Source organism: Impatiens glandulifera, chromosome 2, assembly GCF_907164915.1.
Source record: "Impatiens glandulifera chromosome 2, dImpGla2.1, whole genome shotgun sequence".
NCBI classification, from domain to species: Eukaryota; Viridiplantae; Streptophyta; class Magnoliopsida; order Ericales; family Balsaminaceae; genus Impatiens; species Impatiens glandulifera.
In genome coordinates, this window is record NC_061863.1 from 41,504,250 (window position 1) to 41,511,037 (window position 6,788).

Sequence of the window (6,788 nt, forward strand, 5' to 3'; positions counted from 1 at the left end):
TGAACATTTAAAATTAAATAGTCGGCCATGCTTTAAAAAAAACTAAATTGGGTTAGAATAATTAAATAAAATATATTTGTTTTGCAGGTGTAAAAAAGAAAAGTTAATGCTATGTCTTTAAGCTTGAATTTCAGTTTATAGTTCACATTTTCAAAATTGTATAACTTTGCAAATTTCAATCCAAATAAAAAACTTTTGACGCCATTTATTCATTTAGCAACAACGATAATTTATTCCAAATGTTTAACAAGTTTCACCACCACTAAAAGACGAAATTTCTCCCTTTGAGCCGACATGAGATCTTTGGATCGAGCCCATCAAGCAACAAGTTCTACGTTTGGTTAATGATTAAGTGTGCGTGCGTACTATATGCTTAACTAGTGTGGATTAGTCGTACTCCAAAGAAGAAAGGAAAACCAACGTTCTAAAAAAAAGACGAATTTCCCCTTAAAAGTTGAAAAACAAAAAGGAAACAACTCACCTTAACGTGCACCTGATAAGTTTGATTTTTATGACAAAATTATAGTGAACATGAAACATATATCACCTTAACCTGTTGACATCGCAATCAAGGTCCTTGTGTTGGCACTTTTCGTAGAAGTCCCACAACCGAGAACCTTATAAAACATTACATCAATGTTACAACTACATAGCGTAGAATTATTGGCATCCTTATAAAAGAATAAGAAAAGTGTACATTATATAAATTACTAAACATCAATACTTTAAATTATAATTTTAAAATATATCTTTACAATTTAAAATTAATAATCAAGATCACGTGTTAAAAAAAATATTTAATAATTATTCAATTCAATTAATAAATATTATATAGTAAAAATAATAATAAATAGAAAAACAAATAACATAATTAAATAATTATAGTAAAATGGACAAAAACATATGTATAAATAAATTAAAATTATACTATATTGTTGGAGGAGATAAATATGTCAAATATTTACAATACATAAATTTTTATCCAAAATTAGATACATTTATAATACTAACTTTCTGATCTTCTAATTAAATATTTAAAATTAACACGCAAAAATGTAAAAAATGATAGCAAAATAAATATAAAAATGATAGTCACATCAAATTTACTTGTTTTATAGATAAGTTAATAATATCGAAACTTAAAATTGGTAAGCATTTATTTTAATCATTGTGAATGATATGTTTATCTTTTTTTCTTAAAACCTTTTAATTGACATTTTCCAATTATTCTACAAATTTGTCAAACAAATAAAATAGGATTCCATCTTATGTATCACATCCTTAATAAGTCTATTATTAACCGTATTCGAATCATATTTTTTTCATCCTTTATTTTATCATATTTTATCCTAAAAAAATTATTATTAACACCACCCATACCACCCTCAAATTCACACCGCCATTTCCTCAATCCCTCAAATTCTACCTACATAAACTACCATTATCATTTTAATCTTTATAATACACAATCTAACACGAATTATAATCTCGATTTATAAATGGTAAATATTTAACCATTTTGACAACATGTGATTATTACCTTCAGTTTATAATTTTTTTATTCATATTTATATTTAATCATGTTAATGAATTTTTTTTTTTAAAAATTGAATGAATAATATAAAATAAATAATATAAATAATGGATCTGTAAATAATGTATAAAAAATATTATATTTTAATAAATTATTTGAAAATTTAATTACAGAATAAATTAAAATATTTTAAATATAATATTTAATCATATATTATAAAATAATTAATACAAATAGAATGGGAGTTAAAAACTAATACAATCCACATAAAAAAATATTTAAAGATTAATTTAATAAATATGGAGATTAGCATATTTCAATATAAAATAGAAATAAATAATTAAATAAATTAATGAATTTTTATTTAATTATATAATCTGAATTAATATGTTAAACTACTTATCTGTTAGACTGCACGTCTAATTACGTATATGTTAGACTAACGTCTAACTACGTATCCGTTAGACTGCACGTCTAACTACGTATCCGTTAGACTGCACGTCTAACTACGTATCCGTTAGACTGCACGTCTAACTCAATGCGTCTACTAGCTAGTAAGTCTAATGAACCTCATTCAGACTAAGTCTAATTTAGCATGTTTTTAATGCACCTGCACAAAAAATAATTAGTCGACTTAGTTTAAGTTTTACACAAACTCATTATCAAAATTACGATAGTAAAAATGATTTGACCCTTAGTCAAAATAACTTGACCCAACACATTGGATGAAAACTTGACATTTAGTGACATGTCAAGTGAAGATTGCTCCATTGTTTTAAACATTTGAAAATGTTTGAAATAATTTTTCTTTCCAACGGTCAAGTGTGTTAAATGGGCCTTTGGGCCCTAGAGTTTCATAGCTTTACCTATAAATACCCCTCTTAACACCCTAGCAAATGACTTCTTCTTCTCTCTTTGATCCCTCTTTTCACACTCACGTGCCCCTAGGCTGCCCAATTTTTTCCACAACCGAAACCCTAATCAAATACCAACCATTCTTGGGTTGTGTCACAAGTTTTGCTTGGGAAATTTTGGTTTTGATTCCAAAAGTAGCCCCATTGTAAGCCCCTTTTGCACATACTTTATAATTTCAATTTCAATTTTATTTTTTTATCATTGTCCTTGCATACGAATTTAATGCATGCTTTTCTTTTTTTAAGTTCACTATTTTGATATGTGTGTATAACTTTCTTGTATTTGTATATATGTAGCCTAGATAAATAATATATATATATATATAATAACACATAACTAAATATGTATGTAAATAAAAGGTCATTGACCCAAAAAATTTTAAAACCAAAATTGACCATTTAAAAAGTCTAAAAAAAAAATCTGTTTTGTTTTGATTTATTTTTTTGTATGATATTAGATCTAAGATTTACTTATATATTAGTAATAATCTAATTAGGTTTAAAAGAGAGGAAAAAGAGAAGGTATAAAAAAATGGTTTAATTCATCATTTGCATGACATTAGAATTAGGATGCATAGCTTTCTGGAAAATTTTCATGAATTAGGATGCATAGCTTTCTGGAAAATTTTCATACAATTTGGGATCCATTTGGATCACAAAATATTTTGTTAGATTAGGGTTAGGTGAAAAAATCTGTTAATTTCCACCTAACCCCAATCTAAAAAAATAAAGTAGCAGACCTACTATTCTACCGATTTCCACCTTACCCTAATCTAAAAAAATATTTGTCCATCCAAATAGATCCCAAATTGCTTGAAAAAAATTCTAGAAAGCTTTGCATCCTAATTCTAATGTCATGCTACTTTAAAGTATGTGCAAAAGGGGCTTACAATGGGGCTGCTCTTTTGCTTTTGGAATCAAAACCAAAATTTTCCAAGAAAAACTTGTGACACAACCCAAGAATGGTTGGTGCTTGCTTATGGTTTCGGTTGTGGAAAAAATTGGGCAGCCTAGGGGCACGTGAATGTGAAAAGAGGGATCAAAGAGAGAAGAAGAAGTCCTTTGCTAGGGGTGTTAAGAGAGGGTATTTATAGGCAAAGCTATGAAACCCTAGGACCAAAAGGCTCATCTAACACATTTAACCATTAGAAAGAAAAACTATTTTAAACATTTACAAATGTTTAAAATAATGGAGCAATCTCCACTTGACATGTCACTAAATTTTTGAAAAAAAATATAGGCGGATATCCGATCCGAAATACCAGATCGAATCAGATCGGTAGGTTTATCCACCCCTAACTGGCAGTAGAGCTCTCAAGACAGTTGGCAGCAGAGCTCATCAAATGAATGAATGCCACGTACGCGGATATCTCTCAATTACATTTCCAGTACAAGACAAGATTAAAGGATATTCGGCGCACTAACTATTCGGTACGGCCACAATCCAAATTCTCAGAGTCTGTTGTACTCTCGTACTATAGGAGGTCGTTCAACGGACACATGCCACGTGTCTACAAATAATATTCGACCGTTGGTGCACTTCAACGATATAAGAGAAGTTTTCAGACTCTTATATTGAAATGAGACTGAAATATGAAACTGATAACTCTCCTTCCTCTCAAACTTTTGAACCAAAAGTTTTTGAAAACAAGATGACTGAGCTTTCATCTGAGAATGAGAAACTCAAAAGAAAAGGTTCAAACACTGTTTTATAAAAACCAACGGTTGACATATGTGGTCAGTTCCTAGACGAGGTCTAAAGATACAGTCAGATAACAAATAAGTGTGTTGAGGCCTGCCGGATGCAAATCTAATTTAGGATTTGACAATGCTATCCCAGACCAGTCATCTAAGAAGTTAAACTCAGTGTAAGACAAGTTTAAAGCTATAAGCTTTGTTAGGGGTAGTTTAACTAATAAAGGAACTGATCTAAGTTGTGGTGATTTAAATTTAAAGGATGAGATGATTCATATAAAGCCAACTTCAAACTGGCTGAATCCTTAGAGCAAGGTAGCCAACTGGTATGGCAAAGAAAAACTTAAAAGAAAGTCAAGAAGTTTTTACCAAACTTTATCGTTTAAAGTTAAGGAACCATCAGCAGGAAAAGAGCAATCTTACAAATAAACTATACACACAACGGAAAATTCATAAAAATAATCAAAGTATGGATTCCAAAGGAACTAATAAGCCACAGACCCAAAGAAAATTGGGTACCAGATTTGTTATTGTCATTGAATACAGGTAAAACAGGAAAGCAGCTTGGAAGAGTCAAATGGCATCTGGACAGTCGTCTGCTCGGACATAGCATATGACAAGCAACAACCTGAAGTGGCTGACATCTTCACGAAGTCACTTCCCGAGTCTAAGTTTTCTTACCTTAGAAATATTTTAGTATTATTAGATTACGATAATGCCTAAATTGTGATTAAGTTATGAACTCACCTAGTGTTAATAATTTAGTTTAGATAATGAAAAAGGGAGAAATTGTTAGAGTATGTTTAAATTATGAACTCACTTGGTTTTGATAATTTAGCTTAAATAATCAAGAATGAGAAATTGTTGGGTTAAGATTTTTAATTGATTTAAAATAATTTACAATCTTGATTTCGATGATTGATGAAATGGTTTATTATAGTTAGAGTTTTATTATTTCAAGCAAAGCTCAAAGTCAAGCGCGCGATTAGACGCCTCAAAGTCAAAGCATAGTTAGACGAGGACGTCTAACTTGAGTAGATGGTGTCTAAGCGTAGTTAGACGAGGGTTTTTAACTTGAGCAAATGACATCTAAAGAATAGTTAGTCGAGGGCGTCTAACATGAGCAGATGGCATCTAAAGTGTAGTTAGACGATGGCATCTAACTAGAGTAGATGACGTCTAAGCATAGTTAGATGAGGGCGTTTAACTAGAGCAGATGGTGTCTAAGTGTAGTTAGACGAGGGCGTCTAACTAGAGTAGATGACGTTTAAGAAGATGGACGTCTAAGATGAGCAGATGGAAGTCTGAAGGTGATGAGCATCTAAGAAGAGAAGATGGACGTCTGAAGCAAATGAGCAACTGGACAGCTGGTAGTTGAGCTCTCAAGATAGATGGAAGCAAAGCTCATCGAATGAATGAATTCTACATACGTGGATATCTCTCAATTACATTTTCAGTACAAGACAAGATCAGAGGATATTCAACGCACTACCTGTTCGGTAACGCCACGATCCAAATTCTTAGAGTCTGTTGTACTCTCGTACTATAGGAGTTCGTCCAACGGAAACATGCCACGTGTCCACAAAGAATATTCAACTGTTGGTGCACTTCAACGATAAATATCTGCCTAAGGACAATGATGTTCGGAGATAAAACTCCTACGTTATCCCTTCTTCTCAAACCTCGAGAAGAATATTCACTTAAGAATATTCAACACACTTTACAACACGTCAAATAACCGAGGCTTATTTACTGCTCGTTATTGACTTACAACTTTCACTTCTTACACAAAATGAATGGAATACACTTTAACAGTTTAGACAAAATGTAAATGAGAATAGTTTGAAGCTTTTCGATACTATAACTTTATATGTTGCTTCTTGTGTTCGTTGTTCGTATTGTGTCTTATTTTCGTTGATCTTCTTCCTTCTCTTAAGTAGTTAGAATATGATAACGGTCATATTTCTCATACAATGGATACCTGCATCGTAATTTTTTATTTTGATTGGTCGGTCAACAAAGGACTGCATGACATTAAATGCGGTTGACACTTCCCAAGAAGCAATACAGCCGACCAATTTTGTCCTTACTTGATTTTTTTTTCTTAGATTTTTCTCTATTTGATGCATTTAACTAAAAAAAGAAACTATAAAAAAAGGGATCTTCAAAATTGGAAAGAAAAAAAATATCAAGTAATCAACGGAAACGGAAAGAGAGGGATTCGAACCCTCGGTACAAATAACTCGTACAACGGATTAGCAATCCGACGCTTTAGTCCACTCAGCCATCTCTCCCAATTGAAAAAAAAGAGAATTATTATTCTACATTAAACATAAAGTAAAGAATATCAAAGTATATCTTTCTCTATCTTTATTATAGAGATATGTACAACTTTTAGCACTGATTCACATGGTTCTCATAAACATCAAACATATCGGGTAAAAATGAAAATTTTTTTTTTTTTTATTAATAATATATACTTTTTTTCTTCTCTTAAAAAAAGATTTTTTTTGTTTTATTCATGAAAACTATCTATAAAAAAAATTCGATAGAATAACTTCGACCTTGTCAACCGATAATGAAAGAATGAAATCGGGATAAATACCAATACCTATTATGGGTAAAAAAAAGGAGATCTTTTTTTT

General features: G+C 30.8%; 1 non-coding gene across 1 annotated transcript; it reads right to left on the reverse strand.

Annotated features, from left to right (window-relative positions):
- Positions 1 to 6,349: 6,349 nt before the first annotated feature.
- On the reverse strand, positions 6,350 to 6,437 carry TRNAS-GCU. The gene has a single exon. It is a non-coding gene; the product is annotated as a tRNA-Ser (tRNA).
- Between the last annotated feature and the right edge of the window lie 351 nt (positions 6,438 to 6,788).